General features: G+C 45.3%; 1 protein-coding gene across 4 annotated transcripts in view; it reads left to right on the forward strand.

Annotated features, from left to right (window-relative positions):
- The window catches only part of Tln2 (talin 2), a 401,812-nt gene that overhangs the window by 64,093 nt on the left and 323,307 nt on the right, over positions 1-14,412 (forward strand). For 2 of the 4 annotated variants that reach the window (XM_021638296.2, XM_021638297.2), the window contains exon 2: positions 7,175-7,264. The exons of the other annotated variants lie outside the window; for them this stretch is intronic. The gene's annotated coding sequence lies outside the window, so the exon portion shown is untranslated. The remainder of the gene's footprint in view (positions 1-7,174; positions 7,265-14,412) is intronic. 4 annotated transcript variants of the gene reach the window in all.

Raw genomic sequence — 14,412 nt, forward strand, 5'->3', positions numbered from 1 at the left:
AGAGTCCGCATGCTGGAGCAAAGACATGGCAGCAGGAACAGCTAAGAGCCCATTTCTTGATCTGTGAGTAGGGGGCAGAGAGGGAGTGGGGAAGGGTTTGGAAATGGTGGGAGTCTTTTGGAACCTCAAAGTCCACTCCCGGTGAGACACCGACTCAGGCAAAGGCTGGGCCTCCTACAGTGTTCCAGAACTGAGGAACAATATTCAAACATGAGGCTGTGGGGGCCATTCAAACCACCACAGCCTTAGCATTCACTTTGCTTGAAGTGGCCCCTCTCTGTCGTTTGCTCCCTTGTACAGCAGCCTAGCTGCCCCGTGAGCTTCTGTGGGTTCTCCTACTCCATCTTTCATCCTGTTAGAGGAACGCTGAGATTATAGATGCATGCTACTGCATCTGGTTTTGTGTGAGTTCTGGGGGTTCAAACTTAGTCTGAGTGCTTGGACCAGAAACACTTTACACACACTTTACCCCCTCATTGGTGTCCTGTCTGTTTTTTTTTTTTCACTCTAACTCCATACCAGCATGGGTCAGGACATAGCAATATTACCGTGTTGTGGAGGTTTCCAAAGAGGTCTTTCATATGTCAAACATTCTATAGAAAATAAATAATGCTACTTTACAAATGCACAGAGGGGCTACTGAAACAGATGAAATACTTATTAAGTGTATTTTGTCTTGATACTGCCTCAGAAAATATGAATATGTATGGATGTGGGATTGTTTGCAAAGGTTTAAGACCTTGAAAGGAACTTTTACTCCCCTTTTAGTGCTCAGGTGTGTAGGCATTAAACAGAGAGGAGGTTACATTAGGCTCCTGCTTGGATCCTACCCTGCTTTAGCTCTATCATCTGCTCCAGGTCAGCCTCAGCGGCTGTCATGATAATGCTGGAGACACGGGGATCGTGAAGCTCAGAACATGTGTCCTGTGAGGGTCCCACTGGCATGAGTCACTGGGAGTTAAGGACTGTGCATTTCAGTCCTGGCTCAATCCCTCACTGGACAGGAGCTAGCATCTGCACGCAGTGACTAATCCTGTGTGTAGGCTGAGGACTCCAGCCTCGCTGAGAGTTTCAGTCCTGTGCCTGGTGGAGGAGCCCCAGTGGCCAGTGGCTTGTCTGGGCTAAATATCAAAGAGCCATCTCTGGACTGTTTCCTGGCTTGGCCATCTTCCCACCCCTTCCTCCAGGGTGGAAATAGTACTTATAAGGGAGCACTCCAAATCTAAAAAGGGTCCCCGGATGCATGGGCTCAGGGGTGGGGTTTAAGGGGGTGAGGTCATTATGTTCCCACATTAGTTGCTAAAACCCTTTGTTCTTTAGGAGTTGGCAAGACTTGTCTTTTCCTGAGCTCTTAACAATGGTTTCCCTGTAAAGCTGTGAGTCAGCCAAGAATTGTATGTGCATGCATGTACTAGAACACACACACACATATTTATGCATGCACAAATGTACACACACACACACACACATATCCTCCACAAAAACACATATAGACACATGAATGCACAAACATGTAAGCACACACACATATGCATACATACACACAAACATCTTAAAAAATGGGTTCTGTGTTCCTAGTTTTGCTTTTTAAACAACAGGCTTAGGAAAGAAGAGGATACCCTCAGTAGAAGGAAAAGAACTAGAATAATTTCATCATTAGGTTGGTGTGATTTTCCTGGGTATTGGGTCCATGTGCACTGCCTAAAACCAGGTCAAAATGTAACTAAGTATCATAGTACCAGTTTTTTGGCTATTATAACTACTGAAGTTTAAATGTCCCTCAAATTCCCTGTGTGTAGTCTTTATCCCAATGAAACAGTCCTGGGGAGTCTGGCCTGATAAGAGGATTTTGGGTCATGAGGGCCATGCCCCATGCATGGACTAATGCCATCACCATGAGAGCAGGTCAACTATCTTAAAAGTAGGTTTTGGGCTCAGGTGATAGCTTTGTTGGTAAAGTGCTTGAGGCACGAGGACTTGAATAGGTCACCAGCATTCATGTAAAAAAGCTGAACATTATAACATATGAGCATTATAACATATAACTGAACATACAACATATAGCCGAACATTATAACATATAACATTGTAACCCCAAGTAGTGCTGGCCAGCTAATGTAGCCCAATTAGGGAGCCCTAAGTCCTGGTAAAAGACCCTGTCTCAAAAAAAAAAACAAAAAACCCCAAACCCACTCCAAACCAAACCAACAATAACAACAGCAACAACAACAACCCCCAAACAACAACAACAACAAACTGAAGTGAACAGCATCTAAAGACTGAAATCTGAGAGCAACTGCTGGCCTCTACATGTAGGCACACATGTCCACACCCACAGACATGCATACTCTAACACACTATGGTAGGTTTTGTTGCCAAGGTGACTCTTTTATTCTCCACGATCCTGCCTCCTTCTACCATGAGAAGCTGTGTCATGAGGCCCTGTCTAGATATGAACCTCACTGCCATGGACTCCACCACCGCCAGAACCATAAGAAATCATGTGTTTGATTGTCTTTAAAAATAAATCCTCTGGTCTCAGTTCTCTGTTTTAGCAACACAAGAGGAATGAGGATATTCACTTAAAAGATGACAAACTCTGTCTCCAGTGGGATTTTCAGAACAGTCTGGACGCACGCTCCTACTCACTAATGCGGTCAAGATGCTTGCGGTGAGCGTGGGCAGGGCTAGAGACTGAGACACACTGCCCACATCTCTCTACCTTCTAGCCATTTCTGGTGAAAGGGTGACTTGATTTGATTCAGCCAATGAGCAACATTTTCAGAGGAAAGGCAAAGAAGGGATGAGGTGCTGGAGGGGGAGGCTGAAGGAACCTGGGTTCAGCTTCTCCGCAGGAGGAGGCAGGGTCCTCCCAGACCTGCAGGATGTCTGGCCCTTCCCTGGCCCCTCAGCTGCTGGAGACAACGTGAGACACCGTTCCTGGTAACATGATGTACTGCAAGAAACAGACCTGCAGAGCATGTCAGAGAAGACCGTTGGGTGCACGGGTACCTAGTGCTGGCCTGGCATGCCTGAGCTCAGCTGCAGGACTGGGGCCAGGGTGTAAGTGATCCCAAGCAAAGATGTATTTATAGATGATGGCTCCTGAGCCCTCTGCCTTGCCTGGCAGACCTCACCCTTGACAAGCTCTGGGGAGCATTCCCTATTTCTATGACCTCTTAAAGTAGGGCTGGTAATAATTCTCAGAACAGCGCTGGGAGCTTCCCATCACTGGCATGAATCTGGTTTTGTGTGTGTGTGTTAATGTTTTATTGTGATTTATAATATGTCTAGGTAGATTTTTTCAAGGCCCAGTACTATCTGTGGTCACATTTAGTTGGAGGACTCCCAACATTTCGTTGAGCCTCCTCAAGGCTCACCTGAGTTGAGGCGTTCGAGGCCAACACAGTTGGGAGGGATTAGCCATAAGGAGTAAAATGAAACCTTGCTTTTCTCTAAGAGGTGACCAGCATCTCTGTGTGGAGGGTCCAGATAGTTGTGCTTCGTGAATTGCAGGAAAGTAATCTTATACCTTAGATATAAAGAAACAGTATCATAAAAATTAACATGCATATCCAGACTATTATTGGAAAAACACTCTTAACTTTTGAATGAAATATGAGCTGAGACTAGAATTTTAAGAAAACAAAATCATAGCGCTGGAGCGATGGTTCTGATCTTCCAGAGGACCCAAGTTGCTGTCCAAGCACCCATATCTGGTGGTTCACGCCTTCCTGTATTTGCATATATGCCTGCCTCCGTGCACATAAGAAAAAGGGAAACAAACCCTTTTAGAAAAAAATAAACACAATAATGTTTAGAATTCACTAAAATATGGCATCTTCACACAAATATTTAGTAATTTTTTTAGTTCTCACACAAGAACACGATTGCTATGTGTATTCTTTTATTTATTTATTTTTACTTTCTTCTTTTTATTGAAAATAATTTTTTTCTTATATCATATATCCTGATTACTGTTTCTCCGCCCTCTCCTCCTCCCAGTTCCGCACTACCTCCTTTCCCATTGTGCTCCACTTGCTGTCTCTTGTTAGAACTGTGCGTATTTTATGTGCTTTTATTTATTACTATTACTGTCAATCTTGGAAATTCGAGTGCTGAGCGCCACCCTGGCTTTGTAAGGAGGTCTGTGCTGAAGCTTTTGACGAGGCCTCCAGTAGTCCTGGGTAAGCCTGAGTACGTGGAGAGCCACACTGCCCACTGCGCCTGCTGCAAGAATCCAGCCTTCTCTGATCATGTGATCCCTTCACAGATCAAGTCTCCGTTCATGGCTTCACTTGCAGCGGACTTGAGGTAGTTGAGAGAATTATAGGACAGGACTTCTGGAATATGGTAATACAGGGGGTCCTTACACTGGGAACAGAGGATTTGGGCTCATTGTCTCTCGACACTTTGATGATGTACAATTGACTCTGTTTTTCTTTCAGGTGTAAAGGTCCATCGTATTTTCAGAGGACCTACTTCTGGTCCCTTTTTCCCCTTAAGGATAAGGAACATTGTGGACATTGCAGGAGGGTTTTATGTGTTTCTTTAGATGGGTCTAGAGACTGTTGACCATTTCTAGCCATGTATTTGGTTTGCCTGTGTCTTCATTAGCTTTGTGGGTTCACAGTTGTCTAACTATTGGTTGGTAAGTGATCAGTTAGCCATGTGCCTGGGTATCCCAGTGTGGAGGCCTTGACTTTGCTGTGGGTGACCCAAGAAACCTTTGCATTTTTCTCTGAAATCTCCATTTCATGCTCATGATCCAGAGTAACTAGAATGTGAAAATGGGGGAGGGGGGTTGGAATGATTGCTGTAGTTTCCAAACAAATGACCTCACTGTCTGAATTCTGCCTTATGCAAAAGAAACCTTAACTTTGCCTTATAAAAAAAGTAATGGATATTTGGAGAAACAGATCCAAATTCCCATTTAGAGAGAGAGAGTGTGTGTGTGGCCGTTGGGGTGGGGAGGGAGGCTGGAACTGACTTCACAAACAGAATACAGCTGGCATACCATAACTGTGTGATACCAACTTAATAAGGATCACCAAAGAGAGGAGCTACTCAGATTGGTAAAGACTGGAACCCTGCTTCCTCAAAGTAGGCAAACCATTATACTTAGTGGAGGCCAACTTCTCGTGAAGTTTATTCAGCTCTGCTTAAGAATGTAAGGGAGCCGAATTTTGTATCAGCAGAATGCCTTGGGCTTCCCCTGCAGGCACTCCCTGTTTCACAGGTGAGCTGTTAGGCACCCACAGGTTAGACATGAGCTTCAAGAGGCTGCGATTAGTCAGAACCAGCTGCAGGTGAAACCCAGGGGGAGAGGCAACTATTTAGTGGATTATATTTCAACATATAATTAATAATTTAATTTAAGAGCCCAGACCATAATCAGAAGCCTCATTTCCTACAGAACAAGCATTTTGATTTGATTGTCCATTTCATTTGATCAAGGTGAAACGGGACAGGAGTCAGCCTGCCATCTTTTAGGCTCTTCTGATTTCGATGGTCCCCGAGTGTTTCCTGGGATGGTTTCTGGTCTTGGTGACCACAGTACTTGACAGAAGCTCCTTCAGGGGGGAAAGCTTTCTTGTGGCTCACAGCTTTCGACGGTTGCAACCTGTGATGGTGAGGAACTCATCGTGGTGGCAGAAGCATGTGTCATGGCTTCCCCACTTCATGATGGATCAGAGTTAGAGACCAGCCCTACCCTTCAAAATCTAGCCTCTGTTGACTTCATTGAGCTATCCTCAACCTCTGTTAGGTTCCACAGCTTCCCAAAGTAGCACTAGCAGCCGAGGACCAAGAATGAAACATCAGCCTGTGGGAGAGCATCTCAGACTCAGTTTCTCTCAGGTGTGCCAACCCGAAGTGCAGAGATGGAAGGAATGTTTACTCTTTTTCTGTGCTTTCTGCATCTCAAAGACTTGCATTTGGTTTTTAAGTCTTTAGATTTCTTGCTGAATGTTTGAGAGAGAGAGAGAATATGAAATAGAGAGAAATGGTTAAGATTTTGGAACTGCAGCCTACTTTGTCTCCTCCCCTTTCTAGAGCTAGACAGAACAAGAATAATAGTTGTGCCAGGCATGGTGGCGCATGCCTTTAATCCTAGCACTTGGGAGGCAGAGGCAGGTGGATTACTGTGTGTTCAAGGCTAGCCTGGTCTACAAAGTGAGTCCAGGACAGCCAAGACTACACAGAGAAACCCTGTCTTGAGGAAAAAAAAAAAAAAAGAATAATACTTGTTTAGTTTTATTAGGAAGGCAGCTGCCTGTTGTGGTTTCTGATTTCATGCTGATGATTTTAGGCAAGGACTGTCTGCTTTCTGAGCTGGGCCTCATCTCAGAACAGAGCATATGTAGCTGCTAGTGTCCAAGGATCTCTGTACCCCTAGTCTGGGCTCTGAGAGGCTGTGCTTGGTCTGCTGCAGGGATCTGGAGTCTCTTTCTCAGGCTGAAGATGGGGGTGGAGTTTGCAGCTCCAAGGCTGTACTGTGTGTCCTGAGACCAGGAATGGCTCTCCTTTCTCTTCACAATCCGAAATCCAATCAGGAGTCCTCACTGTTGTGAGAATGTTGCTCCCCTGCTGTGATAGTTCAGCTTTATTGTCAATTTGATGGTATTTAACGTCGCCATGGAAACAAGCCTCTGGACTTGTCTGTGAGAGAGTTTCTAGAGTGGGTTAACTGAGGTGCAGAGACCAGTAAATGTGGATGACATTGTTCCATGGGCTGGAGTCCCGAGCAAAGCACCAGTATTCACCTCTCTCGGCTTTCTGGTAGGATGATATGGCACACTCCTGCTGACTTGCCATGCCATGCCCTCACTCCGATTAACTGTACTCTTGAAAAATGAACCAGAATAAGCCTTTTCTTTCTTAGGTTGTTTTTGTCAAGTGTTTTGTCAAAGCAGTGAGTAAGTAACTAATACCTTTTGTTTGTCTATTTTTTTGCAACAGGGTTTCTTTGTGTAGCTCTGGCTGTCCTGGAACTCACTTTGTAGACCAAGCTGACCTAGAACTCATAGAGATCTGCCTGCCTCTGCCGCCTGAGTGTTGGGAGTTAAGGTGTGTACCACCACACCTGCCTAACTAATACATTTCTTACTGAGGTCTCTGCACTGACATTTGTGTTTTGTTGGTTTTTTTTTTTTTTTTTTTTTTTTTTGGCCAGGGCACTGCTGCAGGGTAACATCTGGACTGGAATCAAGGTCTCTCTGGTGCTTGGATGTCCCTAAGTTCTTGGATCAGCTTGTTGAAGACTGTGAGTAATGTCCATGTTTCTATTTCATGAGCCTGGGGAGATTGTGGGCAGCAGTTTAAAAAGCTCAGCCAGGCCTGGTTGATGGACTCATTTTCTGAAGGTACAATTAACCTTCAGCTGCCATGTGCCCTGTGGTAACTATGAATTTGGCCCAATATAAATCATAAAATTACTTAAAATATTATGACTTTTTTGGTGCTATCTATCTCTACCTACTTACCTCTATCTATCTATCTATCTATCTATCTATCTATCCATCCATCCATCCAGCAGTCTATCTATCTACCATCTATGTGTATACATATATGAATATCTATATATATATTTTGATACTATATCACATGATACTCCAGGCTAAGACTTTGTAGATTATAACATTGTGTTGCAATGTCAAAACTTCAGAGGTGCCTGCTAGAGCCAAGCTCTCTCATGCCCAGCTCCAAAAGCCTTGGAGATGGCTGCTGAGACTCTACGTGTGACCGCTTCACCTCTACCACCAGCCACCGCCAGAGCCACATATACCATCTTTATCATCCTGTCACTGCCCTCCCTTTTCTCCCTGGCTACTGCTTCTGGCCTACAGGAGGACAGTCCACATGGTGGCAGATGCAGGTGCCATGGCCTCCCTAGCGACCTTTTCCCTGGTGCATGCACATGCCTCCTCATCCACCCCATTCTCCTCACTCAGGCTCATTCAGGCTGCCACCTCTTTCCCCACCCAAGTGTTCACGCCTATCTGTCTGTCTGTCTGTCTGTCTCCCCCTCGCTCTATTCTTATCAAGTCTTTGCTTGTACTTGCCACAAGGTAGATGCCTCCTTCTATCCGTCATTGGGTAGACCGTCCGTTCACCTGACACTTAATGAGTACACGCCAGCCATTCAGAGTTGACCTGCTGTCACGGAACTCAGTCGAACAAGAAGGAAGAGATCACATAAACACCCCAAAGTCAACTCTCATAGCTCTAGCTGAGTAGACGTCTGGGTTCTGAGGACTCTCCGGATGGGTTTATTTTTCCAGACAGGCTCTCTCTGTGTAGCCTTTGCTGCCTTCACTTTGTAGACCAGGCTGGTCTCGAACTTACAGAGATCCATCTACCTTTGCCTTCCAAGTGCTGGGATTAAAGGAGTGTGCCATCACCAACTGGTCAATTACTATGTATTAATAATGAAAATAGACAGAAGATCCTGCTGTGGCAGGCCTGGGTGAGGCCTGAGAGTCAGCTCGGCTGACGTGTTCCAGGAGTGGCTGATGCTGATGGTTTATAGACCATACTTGGAGAAATAATGCCATGACACTTTACATGCAAACATATTGCTTTGAAGTTCTCCGTACAAGCATTTATCATTGAGTATGACTTAGTGAACTCCCTGATGTGTGTGTGTGCGTGTGCGTGTGCGTGTGCGTGTGTGTGTGTGTGTGTGTGCGTGCGTAAATTTGCTGAATGCCTGGGAGAACTTTATCTTGTCTTTCATGTCTGGGTGCTCGTACCTCATTGCAGGTGTTGTAGGTTGTGGTTTTAGTATCTGGATCCTTTCTTTTATATCTGTCATGCTGCTCAGATCCATGCCTTGAAACCCTCCCGACGTCTGTGCAGTGGGCATGCTGTTAGTGTCTCTTAAAACAGCTGTGTTCTTCTGTTTGGAAGAGCAGGCGGCTCAGCTGGCCTTCCGCTGCACCTTCAAGCAGGCTGTTAGAGGCCACATTCAAAGCCATTAATAGGGCTTGGATACATTGGAGCAGGCAGAGTGAAGGTTTGAGGGGCGACAGGAGGCAGATGTGGCAGTAGGAGCTTAAAGGGAAGTCTTTGAGTCCATGTGATGAGTGCGTCCTGAAATTTTGCCCAAGGCACTGTTGTGGATGTAAACATGGTTCTGTTTTGATTGCAGGTAGGATATGGGACTGATTCAGATTGTCCACTGCAGCAAACTATTTGCCTTGTGTGGGCTCTGAGAGGGGCACTTTGCAAGCTGTAGATAGTTTAAATCTGACAACTCTGGAGAGGGAATAAATGCCAGGGCCCAGAGAGAAAGGGGAGCTCCAAGAAAGAAGGCAGCTGCTGGTGCTCCCCCCTTCTGTTCCTGGCTGCCGTTGATACCGTTGGGTGAGAAGAAGTTGGAGATATGCTGAAGTGAAGATTGTACTTTCCCTAAGTAATATGACGACCCTACTCAGCAGGAAGTAGCTAAAGAGAACTCCGCCCCCACTCTCCACTAACCTCCTTTTTCTCCTGCCTGGTGTTGGTGTGTTGGAAGGGATTGGTGTGGAGAAGGAGGGAGGAGGCATAAGAAACCTTTTATAGACAGCGGATAGTTGGTTGCTTGTTATTTACTACTCATTTGTATTTTACTTCCTCATATATTCAGCATGTCTCACCATTCCAGGAAGACCATTTTAATGTATGCCTGTTCACTCCAGGAAGGGCACAGACCAAAAAAAGTGATTCCACCTACATCTAGCTTAGTGGGCTAGTGAGTTTATTAGGAGTACTGACACGAGCATGGGTTACTCAAAGGCAGCTGCATCTCCAATAAGCTCTCTCCAGTATAGGTGACATCCCATGAAATTGTCTCCCTGGAACTCTTTGGCCGACCTCCTTATAACTTGGTTGCCTGGAGAGTCCCTCCTCCAGAGCAATTGCTTGCTGTTTTTATAGAGGAACCGTGTGAATCATGTAACTTTCAGGATCTCCCTGAGCCTTGCAAGTTGCCTTTACTTTCCCAGTCTTAGGGCCTTCCTCTTTTTTGGTGTGGGGGTGGGGAGAATGGCTCTTTCAACTCAGAAGAAATAGCTGTCTAATAGGAAGACATAAACAGGAAAGAAAAAAGTAAATTTTGGGGTGGGTATCTTTTACTGCCTCTGCCAGCCTTAGAGGTGGTAGGTGCTGGTGGCTCAGGGATCTATAGTTGTAACTTAGTCCTTGATGGATCGTATTGGGGAGATAGGAGGTGAAGGGCCAGGGGTGGGTTCACTGTGTCCTAAAGAAAGAATTTATTGACACTCTTGTGCTTCTGTGTCAAAGATAATCTCCAAACAGCTTTGCTGAACTCAGGTTTATTTTGTCTGTTCTATGTCAGATACACAGACCTGACATTTTAATGGATTTTAAGTTTTCAATTTGATTTGTCAATTTTTAACTTCGTGAACCTGTGTAGCTCAGGGTTGGGCCAAGACATTTGCAGAATTGAGTTTATTCATTTAGCCAGTTATCCACAGGAAGTGTGCACACCAGCTTTCAGACTGCAGGCGCTGACAGGTTGGAACCATGCGCTTGTAGGCTCTTCTGCTAACTAAGCAGGTGCTTATAACGCTCTGTGGGGGTGTCAGATGCCTGCTGTGACAATTGCATTTAAACAGTAGTCCCCTTTTGTCCTTTTAGGTCCAGAGTCAGCTTTGCTTTTCTATCAGGAATAAAGGCTCTATGCTAGTGAGAGCCAGGGTCAAAGCCAAGCTTTTCAGTGTAGTGACTTTCCTCCTCCCCTGGGTCTTGTCCTGGTTGCCTCCTTGTACTTCTGTTTCTCACATAGTCTCCAGATGGCCAGTAGACTGTTTCTTTAGCATGAAATGGAGAAGTGATTTTGCCCTGAAAGTAGTGGTAGATACAGGTTCTTTGCCTTCTCTGTGTTTATTCTGGCCTCACATCCTTCAAGGACTGGCTGCAGGGTCCTCCATGTGGCTGCCTGGTTTCCTCCGAGTTTGTTTTACGTTTCATGCCGCTGAAGCCAAGTGCTTTGTCTTTATGCAGTGAGCCCTCTGGGGCAGGACAGGGATGATGCTGGGACGGATGAGGCTTCGCTTGTCCCTGAGATTGGGGCCTAGCCCTAGACTGTAAGCACAGTAAACATTTGTTGTCTGAACCCAGTAAAATAACATCCTTCCTTCCATTTGTGTCCCTAACTCTAGCCTGCTAGGAGAGGAACAAAGGAACAGTGTCCACACGAGGAGCAGGAAGGCCCGTGGGTTGGAACGGTGGTCATGTTGTCTCCTGTATGACAAGTCTGTGTATGAAATCGCACAGCAGGTGTTCCTAGGCTTTTGTGACTTGAGGCATGCAGGCCTCTCCAGGGTCTTAGGTTATGTGAGGTAATGGCAAGGAACAGGTGGACTGGAAGAGCTGGACCAAAAGTACATTCTTTCCTATAACACAGGTGCTGTTTGTATTTCTTAAAAAAAAAAAAAAAAAGTCTTCTGACTTTCCAAAGTTTCAAAAGTAATTTACAACCTGTTGATATTCTGAGTAGAAAAATAAAATAAAATAAAAAAAAAATGAAGGTTGAAAAGGGCTCATAAAGAGAGGGTGCTTTTTCGCTGGTGGTTTTTGGTCAGGATCAGCATTGTCAGCCTTTGGGCCTTTGATTAAAGCAAGTGTTAATATTGCCAGACTGGCCACTGGCTCCCCTTGTTGTACATGGCTCTCCTTCCTTCCCTTCCTTCCTTTCCCTTCCCCTCCCCTCTCCACTCTTCATTTCCTTTCTTCCTTCCCTCTTTTCCTTCTTGCATAAGTGAACCTAGGGAAGCGCTCTACCCTACCACTGAGCTATACTCTAAGCCTTCCTTTCCCTTTTGACACTTGGTCTTGCTGAAGTTGCCTCAGCTGGTCTTGAACTTGCTTCATAGCCCAAGCAGATCTTGAACTCATGTTTCCCCTGCTTCTGTTTTCCCAAATACAGATTACAGTCACCATGCCAGGCTCTTTTTACTTTAAAAAGACGGTGTACAAAATTCAAAGGAATTATGGAAGAGTCTTCAGTAAATCCTTGCCTGTCGGGGAGGGATGTTTTTAAGATGGCAGTGTTTCACTTGTCAAGGCGGAGACCCAGCTTGTTCTCCTTAGGGTCACAGGTCCTCTGTCTGCCTCTTTCTCCTAGAAGTGAGAGATGGCCCTGCAGCTTTCCCTAGAGAGCTGATAAGAAAGTGTGCTGTCACCTTGCAGCTTTATAGAGCTGAGTTGTCCCTCTCCCACCTATAGCTGCAAGCAAGGTCTGCTTCTCAATCTCTACTGTCCAGACTCAAGGCAACCTTGGATTAAAATTGACTTCTAGCACGTCATATCCCAGTACGTAGGCCATGTCACCTGTATGGAACTTCCTTCCTCTGGAAACCTATGAGAACAAGAACCCCTGTTCGTGTCCTGGATCTGATGAGAACTGACAAGCCTAAAGGAGCTCTCTCTTCAGAGCACACCACACTGCCTCTGCTATGTAGAGTATACCTCTGACAGGAACTAAAGGCTCAGGAAGCACCCCTTCTCTCTATCCCGCATGACTGTCTGTCCTAATGAAGCTTTTCCTAATTTCGGCTTCCCTTCTGCGGACCTGTAGCACCCTCCTCCCCCGCTTGTGCAGAGCCCTGTGTGTTATGGCAACTGCCGCTTCCCACTGCCTGTAGCGCTGTGTGAGTGCCATACTTCGCTGTTTTTGTTTCTTGTCTGTGCAAAGCCCGACGTTCGCTTTTCTTCCCCATTTACAAACCCAACAGCAGGACCAGGGTTCTTCACGGAAGAGGTTCTCTGGGGTCACAGAGGTGCCATGACTAAGCACCCCCAAAGCATCTTCACTCCAGCTAGCTGGGGACCCTACGATAGAAGTTTCTCTCCATTTACAACCCAAGAAAAACCCAACCAAACCAAGCAAACAAGAAAGCTATGATTCTAAGAAATTGAATGGATTGGAAGTTGCAGGTTTTGTCCTTCCTTGCAGAGGTTTCATGCCTGGTTATGAATGCTCTCAATGCCGTTTGCTTTAGCTGACATCAAGACTAAGTTATATGGCGCCTCCGTAAGCCTTTGTGTCTAGGGAAGCGTTTTTATAAATAATGTTACTTTGTGATGAAGTTGGAACATTGAAGTCTTAGACATTGATTTCCCGAACACATTTCTATCAGTGTGTATTGTTTTTTTATGCCATTAAATATTTTCACAATCATCCATTCTCTCATTCCTGGCTAGCTTCTTTCGTTGTTTTAAAACAGTGTATACCAGGCTGGCCCTGAACTCACAGAGATCCTCTTGCCTCTGCCTTCAAATGCTGGGATTAAAGGTGTGTGCTGCCATATCTGTCCTCCTGGGTATCTTTTCTACCTCCATATTTCTTTTCTTTGTTTGATACTGCAGTTAGCTTCTTTGAAATGCTTTTTTAATATACTGAGATGTCTGTAGAATGTCAGGGTCAGAAGGTTAGTTTTAAAAATTTCCCATTAAAAATATAAGAGTTAGCCAGCTGTGGTGGTGCAAGCCTTTAAACCTAGCACTCAGGGAGGCAGAGGCAGGAGGATTTCTGTGAGTTTGAGGCCAGCATGGTCTACAAATCCAGGACAGCCAAGGCTACACACATAGAAACCCTGTCTTGAGAAACATGGGTCTATATAGTGAGTTCCAGGGCTACATAATGAGATCCTGTCTCTCTAAAAACAAACAAACCCTGACAAAATATAAAATGTATGTCTCCAACCATGAGAATTCTAAGTAACTAGCATAGAAAGTTAGTAATACAGAAACAATTTAAAATTTATTTTGAAAATGAAATGTGAAAAGTCTAAAACTGTTTAGCAAAGTTTTGTTGTTTATATTACTGGATGTGTGTGTTTTAAAGCCTGTGTGTTACTGTCTGCATGTGTACATGCGTGCATGCATGTATGTATGTGTATTATTACATGTGTGTGCAGATGCAACCTCTGATATTGGGTTGTAGAAACATACCACAGTGATGGACTTCTAAGTGGGTGTTGGGGTTACATCAGATCGTCATGTTCTCTCAACAACTACCCACGGAGCCATCTCCCCTGTCCCTTCCTGCCAAGCTATCTAGCCAGCAGACCTGTGGCCAAGAAGCTTTTTCTGGTCTTGTGCTTCAGCCTCCTAGACTTACAAGGTCCTGCAAGCACCTTTCCCCCAAGGTTTGGTGGTCTTCCCTTCTGGGAGATGTTCGCACAGTCCTGCTCAGGTTTCTGAGAGGAAAGGTAATGCTTGTGGAAGCTTCTGCCCTTGCTCACAGAGGCCTGGCTGCCTCTTAGTGTGGCCCATTTTTCCTCCCTCCATTCTGGCTTGCAGAGACACTCCTATGAATGCTTGCTGTGCCTTTGCTGCTCCGTAACATTTACTGGAAGCATATTTCTCCAAGGCGTTGTCATACTGTGCTGCCATTCAGCAGGC

This window comes from Meriones unguiculatus, chromosome 6 (genome assembly GCF_030254825.1).
Source record: "Meriones unguiculatus strain TT.TT164.6M chromosome 6, Bangor_MerUng_6.1, whole genome shotgun sequence".
Lineage (NCBI taxonomy): Eukaryota > Metazoa > Chordata > Mammalia > Rodentia > Muridae > Meriones > Meriones unguiculatus.